Here is a 13411-nt window from a genome sequence, read left to right on the forward strand (position 1 = left end):
TGATTAATGATCTGGAAAGATCATCAAGGTGCAGGAGAGAGGCGAGATGGTCACAGGCAGACAAGTGATAGTTCTCCCTTTTGCTTTGAGCCTCAGTATTCTTATCACAGTGGTGACTCTATCTAGAGATTCTTAGCCTCCTATGCTTGTTAAAGAAAGAAATGATGATGGAATACAGATACCTGCTAGCTTAGCCGAGGTTTTCAAATCTACTCCGTCCTGGAAAGCTGCTGGTAATCCCCTGTGGATGAGCTCCATGGATACTCCCTCCCGTGAGCCAAATAGTTCCTGCTGTAATAGTGCAAGGAGACTGGAGGACTCGCTTTCCATTTGGTTCGTCAGGTTTCTGATTTGGATCCCGTGAGAAGTCCGAAACACCCCTGGGTAGTGTGGTCACCTTCCTAGCACCTTAAAGGAATGCTCAGAAATAGTTGGATTTAGCCAAAACAAGAACACCTGGTGTTCTTGAGAATTGGTATTTGTCAAAAACTAAAGGTTTGCTTTTAGGATGTTTGGATATCCTTATTTTTTTTTTTTTTTTTTTTTAATAAATTTTTATTAATGGTAATGGGATGACATTAATAAATCAGGGTACATATATTCAAAGAAAACATGTCTAGGTTATTTTGTCATTAAATTATGTTGCATACCCCTCGCCCAAAGTCAGATTGTCCTTCGCCATCCTCTATCTAGTTCTCTGTGCCCCTCCCCCTCCCCCTAACTCTCCCCCTGTCCTCCCTCCCCCCACCCCTGGTAACCACCACACTCTTGTCCATGTCTCTTAGTCTCATTTTTATGTTCCACCAATGTATGGAATCATGTAGTTCTTGTTTTTTTCTGATTTACTTATTTCACTCCTTATAATGTTATCAAGATCCCACCATTTTGCTGTAAATGATCTGATGTCATCGTTTCTTATGGCTGAGTAGTATTCCATAGTGTATATGTGCCACATCTTCTTTTGGATATCCTTATTTACAATGTTTTCTTGGTTAAGAGCTGCAAGGAAATAGGTCTTTTATATTTTTAACAGTTCAAGCCACATTCAAAACAGATGGCTCAGAACAGCCTCCAGGCTGCATTCTAGATGCACCTGGGACTTCCAGCCTCTTATTACCATCTGAGTTAGCACGGAAAGGGTTTCAGCCTCACAGACACTGGACACAGCCACTCATTGCTGCAGGTTTCTGCCTCAGTTGCTTCAGCAGCAGTGCTGCCAGACGTGGCACCATTGTCGTCCCCTGCCTTCACCCCCCAGCGCTCCGAAGCCTTCTCAGCAAAGGCTTGTCCCCAGTCTCCAGTGATGTCATTTGCAAGCCTGGAGCCCAGGAAGACTGTGGAAGACTGCAGGACAAGAGCCCGATCTAGACAGAAACGGTAGCCACTGGCCATGCTGATGGAGAGATTCAGCACCCTCTTCATTCCCTCCATTCACAACAGGAATCATCACGTATAGAAAAGATGGGAACTCAAAGGGAGAGGAGGAGCAGTGGCTGAGGGACAGACGAGGAGCGTGGGTATCGTGTCGTAGTGATTTCTGAGCCCTGATTGCCACAGAGCCTAACGTTCTAGCTGCTAGTCCTACCGCTCCATGGCAGTCATTGTCCAGTTCACCCAGGGGGGTGTTCTGTTGATGACCACTGCTTAACTCCTCACAGAGCACAGAGGGTGCCTGCACTGTGTCAGCATTGACCCTTCCCCACTGGCAAGCCCACTGTGGACACAGGAGAAGGGAGGAGGAAGCGCAAGTGCACAGTCCCTTTGGCAAAAAGTCTGATTTCCATATATGCACCTACCCCAACTCACTGTACAGCCTTGGGTGACCCAGTCTCAGCTTCTGTTGTGCGGTGGTTAGTAAAGGACTTCGATGAAGGAAATAAAGACTACAGAGATACTATTATTGCTGTCGTAACTATAAACCATGCCTGTCAGGCAAAATTTGTAGCTTTGTTCATTCTGTCAGCCGCAGTAACACCCACTTCCATTGCAAAGGAAAGCTCTCTGTTGGAGGGGAGGGTACACATCTTCTTAGAATTTTTAGCGTTTCTGTATCAAAAGCCCTTCAAGTATATTATCCGCCTTTCCTCAGCCTGTCCTTACTTATTTCTACTTTGCAAATGAAAGGGGAAACCGGCAGCAAAATTTCTCAAGCTGTCAGGGTCAGATTACCTTCCCCACTAAAGACAGTGGTCCTTTCCTGGTGGCACTGAGTCCTCATGGCTACAGGAGCGGTAGTGGAGTCTAAGTCCACTTGCTTCCCGAGGTCAAAGGGAAAATAACATTTTCCATAAGATATTTGTGATCTGTCAGGTCTTCAGTCTTTATTTCAGATGGAAAATATAATTTAGGTTCTTGAAGGAAAAAAGTTTCCTACTAGGACATAATGGATGTCTTTAAATATGTGATGGATTGTCATGTGAAAGAAGGATTCAAAGTGTCTGCTTGTCCCAGGGATTATTGCTAGGGTTAGCTCAATTCAGTTCAACTAATAGTTCTGGAGAACCTACCGGGCACAAGGCACATGCTATAAACAGAAGGGCTGGGAGCGGGCAGTGAATATCCTGCTGAACTCATGACGGCGATTATGACAAAAGCAAGAAGGTCTGACAGGGGTAGGAGAGTGTCAAATATTTACTGAGTCATTGGATAAACCAGGGAGAAAGGGGATATAGAAGGAATACATCTAGTCTCCGGTGTCTGTCCATCAGTGGGTGAAGCAGGAGTAATTTAAAAATCAAATTAGAGATTATTGCCAGGGTGATAAGTAGAATTTCTTAGGTAACCCGAGTAAGCTGACAAGCGAAAGGCTATCACACTGCAGTATAGCTATGAGAAGGCAGTTCGTATTCAAATGAAAATGTTACACACACACACACACACACACACACACACACACACACACACACACCCCGGAAGAGAAGCAGAGCGGCAGTGTGGATCTGGACGCTATGTGAGCAGGTGCAGAAGCGAGGCCTCGGAAAAGCAGTGGAAGGAAAAGCAGAGGGAAGCAGAACAGCCCTGATACCGGGGTGGGAGCTCGCTCTGGGTTATGTAGTGAGGGCCTAATGGGCACCACATTCCAATTTCTATTCACAAAATTAGAACAAAAGAGACACGATGCAGAACTTCAACCATGTGAATAGGTACCAGAATTCTCTCCACTAATAGAAGAATACCTGAGTGGTTATTGATTTGCCTAACTGGTAATTTCACCTTCAAGGAGGCAGACAATTCAAGTGTTGACTTGCTATTTTGGTTCTAATAATAGTGACAGACTACAAGGAATTGACAGAAGTACACACAAGAGTATCCATAGCATTGTGAAAGAAATATCCCCAGTAACCGCCTTTCTCATTTCTGTGTCTGTGAATTTGCCTGCTTGAGATACCTCATATAAATGGAATCATCTAGTATTTGTCTTTTTTGTGACTGAGTTATTTCACTCAGCCTAAGACCTCAAGATTTATCTATGCCGTAGGATGTGACAGGATTTCTTTCCTTTTTAAGGCTACACAATATTCTACTCTATTTATATACCACTTTTTTTTATTCATTCAATGAACATGGGAATTGCTTCCACCTCTTGGCTATTGTGAATGGTGCTGCTGTGAACGTGAGTGTGCAAATATCTGTTCCAGACCCTGCTTTGATTCTTTTGAATATATACCCCAAAAGTGGATTGCTTGATCACATGGTAGTTCTATTTTTAATTTTCATTTGTTTTTTCATAGCAGTTGTACCATTTTACAAGCCCACCAACAGTGCACAAGGCTTCTAATTTCTCCATGTCCTTGCCAACACTTGTTATTTTCTGGGGCTTTTTATAGTAACCATCTTAATAGATGTCGGGTGATATCTCATTACAGTTTTAATTCACGTTTCTTTGATGATGATTGATGTTGAGCCTCTCTTCATATGTTCGTTGGCTATTTTGTATCTAATTTAGTGAAAGACATAAATCTATTCAAGGTCCTTTGCCCATTTTTTGGTTATTTGATATTTTGTGTGTGTGTGTGTGTGTGTGTGTGTGTGTGTGTGTGTGTTTTACAGAGACAGAGTCAGAGAGAGGGAGAGAGAGAGAGAGAGAGGGACAGACAGACAGGAATGTAGAGAGATGAGAAGCATCAATCATCAGTTTTTCATTGTGACACCTAGTTGTTCATTGATTGTTTTCTCACATGTGCCTTGACCGTGGGCCTTCAGCAGACCAAGTAACACCTTGCTCGAGCCAGCGACCTTGGGTCCAAGCTGGTGAGCTTTGTTCAAACCAGACGAGCCTGCGCTCAAGCTGGCAATCTCGGGGTCTCGAACCTGGGTCCTCTACATCCCAGTCTGACGCTCTATCCACTGCGCCACCGCCTGATCAGGCTATTTGATATTTTTGTTGTTGAATTGTGTGAGTTATTTATATATTCTGGGTATTAACCCCTTATTAGATAAACAATATTTTCTCGCATCCCGTAAGTTGCCTTTTCACTCTGTTGGGTCCTTGGATGCACAGAAGTTAAGTTTGCTGTAGCCCCACTTGTGTGTTTTTGCTTTTGTTGCCTGTGCTTTTAGTGTCACATCCAAGAAATCATTGCCAAGTCCAATCTCATGAGACTTCTCTCATATCCATTAGATAGATGTAAGGAAAACTTGTATAAAGAAATAGAAACGCCAGGTAGATAAAGAGTATGAAAACATCTAAGCTCCCAGTCTGGATGAAGTAAAGCAAACTGCAGGGGAAAATTAGACATGATTATGGTACAATTTGGAGTCCAGGAAAGCATTAGAAGTGTGCAGTTCATAAAAGGGCATCATCATTTTCAAAAACAAGGAAGAAAGTGAACTTAAAAGTTTGGAGAGCAATTTGTATAAGCTAGGTATCCAAACAAGTATTCACTCTTGAGTCAAAAATCAATTTTGGAAGGTTAAGATGGCTTATCAGTAGCATGTGCTGGGGGGGGGGGGGGAGGAGCTCAGATGTGAATTGACAGCACCATAAATAATAAGTGACAATTAAATAAATCTTAGTTGGCTTTCCTAAAAAATAGGACCTAAACTGAGGGAGGTGATAATTCTGCCCTCTGTACCAATGACTGGAGAATTCACTCAGTCCAGATACCCTACCGGGGATGTAAGCAAACTCAGAATGTTTCAGAGGAAGGTAGTGAGGATACAGGGGCTCATAACTGGTTCAGTTTCAGGGGTGGGAATTTTTGGCTTGATATGCAGAACCATTAGAAGGCTGTGAAGAGGGACTGAACTTCTCATCACTAGAAACCTTTAAAATGTTTTGTGTTTCTGGTTGAAGATAAAGTGGTTGATGGTTGGTTTGAGATGACTAGAGGGACGGAGGAAGTAAAGTCAAACCTTGACTCAAGAAAATTCTGGTCTAGGGAGGGAGATCAGTGATTTTCTGAATGGGGAGAGGGTCATTCAAAATGGTAATTAGGTAATTTTTTTAATTTTTTAAAAACAATTTTCTTTTGGAGGCAGTTTTTCAAATGAAACTGTAAACCTAGATGCAGGTTTTACTGTATACTTTCTTACTGGTGAGTGGGATGCTTTTCACTTTCATTTCACACTGAAAAAGGTAAAAAGTTACTACCGCCTTATACCTATTTTAGGATCTATACTTATACCGAAATTGAGTTTTTAAAAATTATTCCATGAAGTTCATTATATAATCTTTCAGAAGGGAGATACTCCATTTTCATTATATGCTTTTAGAGTAAATATGAATATAGTATATTTGTATCATCTATAGCTTTTTCCCATCACTCACCTGGGAAATATAACTATCTAAACCTGAATGAGGAGAGGGTCATTCAAAATGGTAATTAGGTAATTTTTAAAATTTTTTAAAAACAATTTTCTGTTGGAGGCAGTTTTTCAAATGAAACTGTAAGCCTAGATGCAGGTTTTACTGTATACTGAATGAGAAAATAATTAAGGCCATAGATGAAGGAGGTGAGATGAGTGGGTAAAACCACTCAGTTGAAATGAAGGTTTCACAGAGTCAAGGTACTGTTAATTCTCAGGAAAGACAATAATATGTTTGCTTCCCCTTCTCTGTTCTCATCAACCTTGAGACAATCAAAAAAATACCTAGGCCCTGGCTGGTTGGCTCAGTGGTAGACTGTCAGCCTGGCATGTGGAAGTTCGGGGTTCAATTCCTGGTCAGGGCACACAGGAGAAGCGACCATCTGCTTCCCCATCCCTCCTCCTTCTGTCTCTCTCTTCACACACACTCTCTCTCTACCCTCCTCCTACAGCCATGGCTCATTCAAGCAGAGTTGGCCCCAGGAGCTGAGAATGGCTTTATGGCCCCACCTCAGGTCCTAAAATAGCTCAGTTGTGGAGCAACAGAGCAACAGAGCAACAGCACCAGATGGGCAGAACATCTCCCCATAGGGGACTTGCCAGGTGGATCCCTGTCAGGGCACATGCAGGTGTCTGTATCTCTGCCTCCCTGCCTCTCGCTTAATAAAAAATAAATAAAAAATACCTAAGGAGAAATTTCAGCTATTATGTAGCCCCATGATAATTCTAAGCTGACTGACACAAGTATGGGACACATGACATTTCCTGTACACATCAAGTTTGTCAGGCTGCCTTTCTAATTTGGAACAAAGTTTTGGTGTCACATGGCTCCCCATGAGAAAGGAATTTCTGCTTTGATGTCTTCCAGATTCTAAGAACTGATGCTAAGCTGATCCTGCTAATTTATCAAAGTCCTGTGTGATAAAAGGATTTACAGGGCAATAGAGGGGCTCAACAATTACCTTCATTCTTCAGGAGAAATCTAGACACTGATTCTGAATAATGTAAATAACGAAAAACTCAAGTGAGAGTTCACCCTTCTTCATACCCAGGGAAGTACCACTTCTAGTTGGCCAGACTCCTTCGGATAGAGCTATATAAAACTGAATATTTTAGAGAGTGTAATAAAACTCACAGTTATGTCTTAACATATGAAATGCCATTTCTTTTCTGGTTCATTTCAGAGAAACAGCAACAGAGGGGAAGGGAGCATGGCAGCTGAACTCTGTAGTCAAAACACTTGAGCGAAGCCCTGACTGACCAGCCATGTGGCTTTGGGAAAATCCCATCGCCTTTCTGGGCTTTACCTTTTTTGACTTCCTTGATTGAAAAATAGATGAGGATTGAGTCAGGGAAACAGAAACCATGCCAGGTGTTCCAAACAGAGGGGATATAAAACAGGGAATTGGTTACACAGGCATGGAAAACTGGAAGAACAGAAAAGGGAAGGAGAATTAACCCAGAGGTTAAGGACTGCAGGAAGGGCTTCTATTACTAGGGCAGGGGGGGATGAAAGGGACCTGTGAGCATGGAGGAGGGGCTGATGCCTCAGGAGCTGCACCTGGGAAGGAAACAGCCCCTTCCAGATACTCCAGCAGGAAGTTCCACACCACTCCGGCAGCCACTTCCACACCACTAAGGAATGAAAGAAAGAAAAAGGAAAAACCACAGCTTCTTCTTTCCTCCCACCTTCTGATCTCCCACCAGTGCCTCCTATTGGCTGAATCCAGTAACAAGTTAACCAGCAGAGGAGCCAGGGAACCTTAGTTTATAAACTCCCAGCCTTCACATTATAAGAGGGAACATAAGAAGAATGAACATGAGGCCAAGAGACAATAGTAAAGAAGCAGTTTATGAGTTTATAATGTCAGACTATAATTAAATGACAGAAGTTAAAGTTAGTAGTTGGTTAGAGCTATTTAGTTTTTCCTGTTTGTCTTAAGGTAATGCTGTTTTAGTACATGGATGGATGGATGGATGGGTGGGTGGATGGATGGATGGATGGATGGATGGATGGATGGATGGATGGATGGATTGGGTTCTGACCTAAACAATTTTGGAATAACTTTAAAGATTTTTAATCTTTTTTTAAAAAGTTGGTATTTAGTTCACGATTTAGGGGAAACTACACGATGTACGTTCTGCAAACCCTTGTAACAGGAGAAATAATAGTGAAAATGTGAGTTATTGCAGGTTCCTTCCTAAAATATCCCAGGAATTCATTTCAGGGAGTGTCAGATCATGCCTCTTGATCATGGGGACTCAAGTTAAGTCTTTGTTTAACCTACCTGGTTTTCTTTTTGTAAATCAATCAAAAAGTACCAACGTGGACTGACCATGTATTTCAGTTGAAGAGACCCATGATCCTGCCAGTCCCCACTGACCTACACTGCTGATCCCAGTGGCATTCCGGCTAGCCTTTGGAGTTTAACTCAAATGGAGTTCCACTGTTTGACCTCTATCCTAGGATGTCACCACCTCCATTGCAATCAGGGAGCCCATTTTAACAGCAAGGGATAGGGTGTGTGTGTGTGTGTGTGTGTGTGTGTGTGTGTGTGTGTGAATTCATGAGCATATGACATGCGCAACTGAACAGGGACTCGTACTCAGAAGGACCCTGTACTTGGTTTAATGTTCTGCTGTCATCATCTTGAAATTCCTAATAGCCAACCCGTGGTGGTGCAGTGGATAGAGCATTGACCTGGAACACTGAGGTCGCTAGTTAGAAACCCTGAGCTTACTGGTCAAGGCACATATGAGAAGTAACTACTACAAGTTGATGCTTCTGCCCTCCCCTCTTCTCTTTCTTTCTCTCCTCTCTCTAAAATCAATAAATAAAATCTTTTAATAAAATAAAATAAGAAATTCTTAATAGTCTCTCAACAAGAGGCCCACATTTTCACTTTGCACTAGCCAGGCAAATAATGTAGCCAGTCTTAGTGTTAGAGCAGAGGAGAGCAGTTGTGAGTAGAGGCCCAGGAGAGGCCTCACCGAGAAAGGGGCGTTTGAGGAAGAGCCTGAAGGAAATGAGGAAGCAAGCCATGCTTTTTTTTACTTTTTCTGATGAACTTCAACTCAGCCATCAACACTCAGAGCAAAGGTCACCTCCTCTAGGAAGACTGACACTGACACCTTTAGTAGTTACTGCCCCGAGCTTGGTCCTCCCTCATACCCCGCAAATACCTGTAACACAACATTTGGATTACATTGTAGACATTTGTATTGAGTATCTGTCTCCCTGGCCACCCTCTTAGCTCCTTGGAGAGACAATTCTTCTTTGTAATAATAGGAATAGGAATAGTTGTTACTTAACTATTCTAGACCCTGTTACAAAGGGGTTTTTTTTATGAAGAAATAATCATTTAATAATTTCCAAACTGTGCATTTTTCCATAATTTAACACTTCTGAAATGGAGTCTCACAATTATAGTATGAAGGAGGCATAAAGTAGATGACCTTGTCTAAGTATGCGAGAACTTGGTCATGATGTCAATATTGACCTCACTACAGTTAAATAATAAGTGTGGTTGGAACCACACACATTTAGTTTAATTACATTTTTTCTTTATTTTTTTAATTTAGACAATTAATTTTAACAGGGTGACATTGATTAATTAGTACATAGATTCAGATAAAACATCTCCAGGTCATTTTGACATTTCATTATGTTGCATACCCATCACCCAAAGTCAAATTGTCTTCCCTCACCTTCTATTTGGTTTTCTTTGTGCCCCTCCCCTCCCCCCAACCCCTTCCTCTCCTCCCTTCCCCTCCTCCTGGTAACCACCACACTCTTGTCCATGTCCATGAGTCTCATTTTTGTGTACCACCTACATATGGAATCATACAGTTCTTAGTTTTTTCTGATTTACTTATTTCAGTATAATGTTATCAAAGTCTATCCATGTTGTTGTAAATGATCTGATGTCATCATTTCTTATGGCTGAGTAGTATTCCATAGTATATATGTACCACATCTTTATCCAGTCATCTATTGAAGGGCTTTTTGGTTGTTTCCATGTCTTGGCCACTGTGAACAATGCTGCAATGAACATGGGGCTGCATGAGTCTTTACGTACCAATGGTTTTGAGTTTGGAGTGTATATTCCCAGTAGAGGGATTGCTGAGTCATACGGTAGTTCTATTCTTAATTTTTTGAGGAACCACCATACTTTCTTCCATAATGGTTGTACTACTTTACATTCCCACCAACAGTGGATGAGGGTTCCTTTTTCTCCACAGCCTCTCCAACACTTATTTCCAGTCTTATTGACAATAGCTAGTCTAACAGGTGTGAGGTGGTATCTCATTGTAGTTTTGATTTGCATTTCTCTAATAGCTAATGAAGATGAGCATCTTTTTATATATCTGTTGGCCATTTGTATTTCTTCCTGGGAGAAGTGTCTGTTCATGTCCTTTTCCCATTTTTTTATTGGATTGTTTGCTTGTTTGTTGTTGAGTTTTATGAGTTCTTTGTATATTTCGGGTATTAGACCCTTATCTGTGCTATTGTTTGAAAATATCATCTCCCATTTAGTTAGCTGTCTGTTTTTTTGGTTGTCAGTTTCTTTTGCTGTGCAAAAGCTTCTTATTCTGATGTAGTCCCATTCATTTATTTTTGCCTTCACTTCCCTTGCCTTTGGAGTCAAATTCATAAAGTGCTCTTTATGGCCAAGGTCCATGAGTTTAGTTTCAGGTCTTATATTTAGGTCTTTGATCCATTTTGAATTAATTTTAGTAATTCAAAATGGATCAAAGACCAAAGATTTTACCAAAAGGCAGGCACTGTTGGTATTTGCAGCTGGAGAAACTTAAGCACAGAAAGGTTAAATTACCAGCCCAAGTTCCGCAGCTATTACAGAGTAGACCTGGGATTTGAATCTAAGAAAACTGGTTCCCCCAGACCTCACACACTGCACAGTGAGTGCCTGATACATGGCTGATAAATGACTCAATGAGCAAATGAAAAGTGGTAACCAAAAGATCAGATAGAGAATCTCAGGGAAGAGTTACAGATAGGAAAGGGCCTGTAGGTTATAGCTGAAGACTCAGACTCAAGCCTGCACAGAGAGAAAACACACTTAATTTTATGCTTTGACACCCTATTTTAAGGTGACCAACTTTTTTACAATGAAAAGAAGGACAAAAATAAATTGAAGAAAACAATATTTTAAATAAAAGAAACGTTTTATTTATTGCAACAATAATACACTATAATATGATAAATGCATAATAAAAACATTTGTAATGTTTTATATTGTAATTATGCTTACATGCCTATTAGTTTTTAATAAAATTGTAAGAATAAAGTACTCATTTAAATACAAATATGTCACATCACACACAATGGATCGACTCTGCATCAATCGAATATGGACATTTACAGATTAGTTTTCCAATATCAAAAAGGAGGACATGTAGGAGGATACTTTTCAAGGAAGGATGGAACTTACAAAAGGACTGGCCTCCCTAAAGGAGGACGATTGGTCACCTTACCTATTTATTAGAATAGATGATGATTTTCTTTAGAAAAATCACCATATGAAATTATGCACTTCTATGTATTAATCAATTTGATTGTTGATATAGTTCTTCTGTTACTTTAGGAAAGGAAACAAGATAGCTTTATCTTGCTCTGTCTTTAATCAGAAGTGTTAAAACGACTAGAGAGCTTTGTTGAAATAGTGAAATTAATTTAATATGTACATCCTGAGTGTAGAATGCTTATATAGCACGCTGCTTTGGGGAGAAAAGTATGATGACTTGGATTTAAATTATGAATATTCAGATTAGAAGTGATGGCTCAGTGCTAATTCAATCTTCACCCTACAGAAAGGTGAGACTTACAAGTGCCCAGGCCTAAGCTCTGTCCAGCAGTGAGGGGGGGCCTCGTGCAAGCGAGCGCCCCAGCTCGCCAGCAGCACCCAGACGTGCTCTCTGCCAGTTAAGTTTCATGCAGTGTGGGGGGTGGGAAGGAAGGTAAGTTGTCACTAGTGTTGTTTTCTTTATTTGACAACTGCCTTGCTATGCAAAAAGTCAACCCAGAGGGCTGGTCAGTGGCTGCAGCGTTTTTAAAAGCCCATGGGCATAGCTTCACTCCCTTCCCCTTCCTGGCCCCTGCAGGGCAGAATAGGTCCAGCTGCATCAGGGAAGTGTACGTGGTGCCGCTGAGGGTAAGTTTCCGTGTTCTATAAGGATGTAATTAAGGAACCTTGAGAAGTGTGCCTCCCCTTCCCTAGAGAGCAGTCACTGATCTGACTTGTCCGATTAGCCTTCTGCAGACGGCTCAGTGCTACAGCTGTGAGTATGCACTGCCAGGACCAACTGAGAGACCTTAATCACAGGGCTTAAGAAGGGAATGCTCTTCCAAGTCCCATAAAAACCCCCAAACCCCCTTCTCAATATACGCCTGAAGGCCATCAGCCTGATCCCTGTAATAGTGCAGAAAGATAAAACTTAGAAGTTTTGTAAGCTCTGTCCAGCAGCAAACGGAGCACCTCCTGAGAGTGAGCGCCCAGCTCTGCCGACAGTGCCCAGAGCACCCTTGCCAGTTAAGCTTTCATCAGTTCATCTTCCTTTCGTCAGCGGCATAGAGATAATACAATACATCAGAACCCAAAGGAATATAGGATTAGGGTCATAATTTCAGTGGATCAGATTTTCAACACATTGTCAGCATGTGGACTCACACCATCATGTATAAGTTTGGTACTCTGACCTAATTTCCTTCAGGCCTGAAACCTGAAAGTCGGTGCCACTTGCCTTGTGTGTGCCAACTCCTACATGAGATCACTGCCTCACTGGGAGCAACCAAGGGCAGAGGGGATGTCACTCCTGACCTCTCCCAGGTCTTAGCCCCACAGGGCACACTTCTTTCTGTCCCCACTGTATGAATCAGTGTCAGAGTACATTATGGAACGAAGTAGTTATGTGCTTAAACATGATGAAAAAATACTCTTCAAAACAATCCATCCAGCCTAACCAGGTGGTGGTACAGTGGATACAGCATTGGCCTGGGACACAGAGAACCCAGGTTTAAAACCCTGAGGTCACTGGCTTGGCAAGGGGTCACTGACTTGAGTGTGGGATCATAGACATGACCCCATGGTCGCTGGCTTGAGCCCAAAGGTTGCTGGCTTGATGCCCGAGGTCACTGGCTTGAGCAAGGGGTCAATGGCTAGGCTGGAGCCCTCCAGATCAAGGCACAGATGAGAAAGCAATCAATGAACAACCAAGATTACGCTGCAATGAAGAATTGATGCTTCTCATCTCTTTCCCTTCCTATCTGTCCCTTTCTGTCCCTCTCTCTGTCTCTCTCTCTGTCCCTTTCTCACTGAAAATAAGAAATCAACATGATAGCTGCTTTTAATTGATTTGTACACATGGTTTGTAGACCCGCCTCCCCTGTGTGGTCAGCAGTGCTTGCAAGAACCTAGAGGAGGCCTGGCTTTGCACAGAGCGTCAGAAAGCCCGCCCCAAACACCAGCAAGTTTAATCTACTTCCATTAGAACAAAACGATTGGCCTTAGGCAGTGTATTTCCAATTGTCTAAGTTAGTCTGTGTGTGCGCACGCACATGTACACACAAGCTGTGCATAAGTAG

At 42.0% G+C, this 13411-nt stretch overlaps 1 protein-coding gene across 3 annotated transcripts in view; it reads left to right on the plus strand.

Moving 5' to 3' along the window:
• Positions 1-13411, plus strand: part of BACH2 (BTB domain and CNC homolog 2) — a 351908-nt gene that overhangs the window by 315048 nt on the left and 23449 nt on the right. The gene's annotated exons all lie outside the window — the stretch shown is intronic.

Source organism: Saccopteryx leptura, chromosome 1, assembly GCF_036850995.1.
Source record: "Saccopteryx leptura isolate mSacLep1 chromosome 1, mSacLep1_pri_phased_curated, whole genome shotgun sequence".
NCBI lineage: Eukaryota > Metazoa > Chordata > Mammalia > Chiroptera > Emballonuridae > Saccopteryx > Saccopteryx leptura.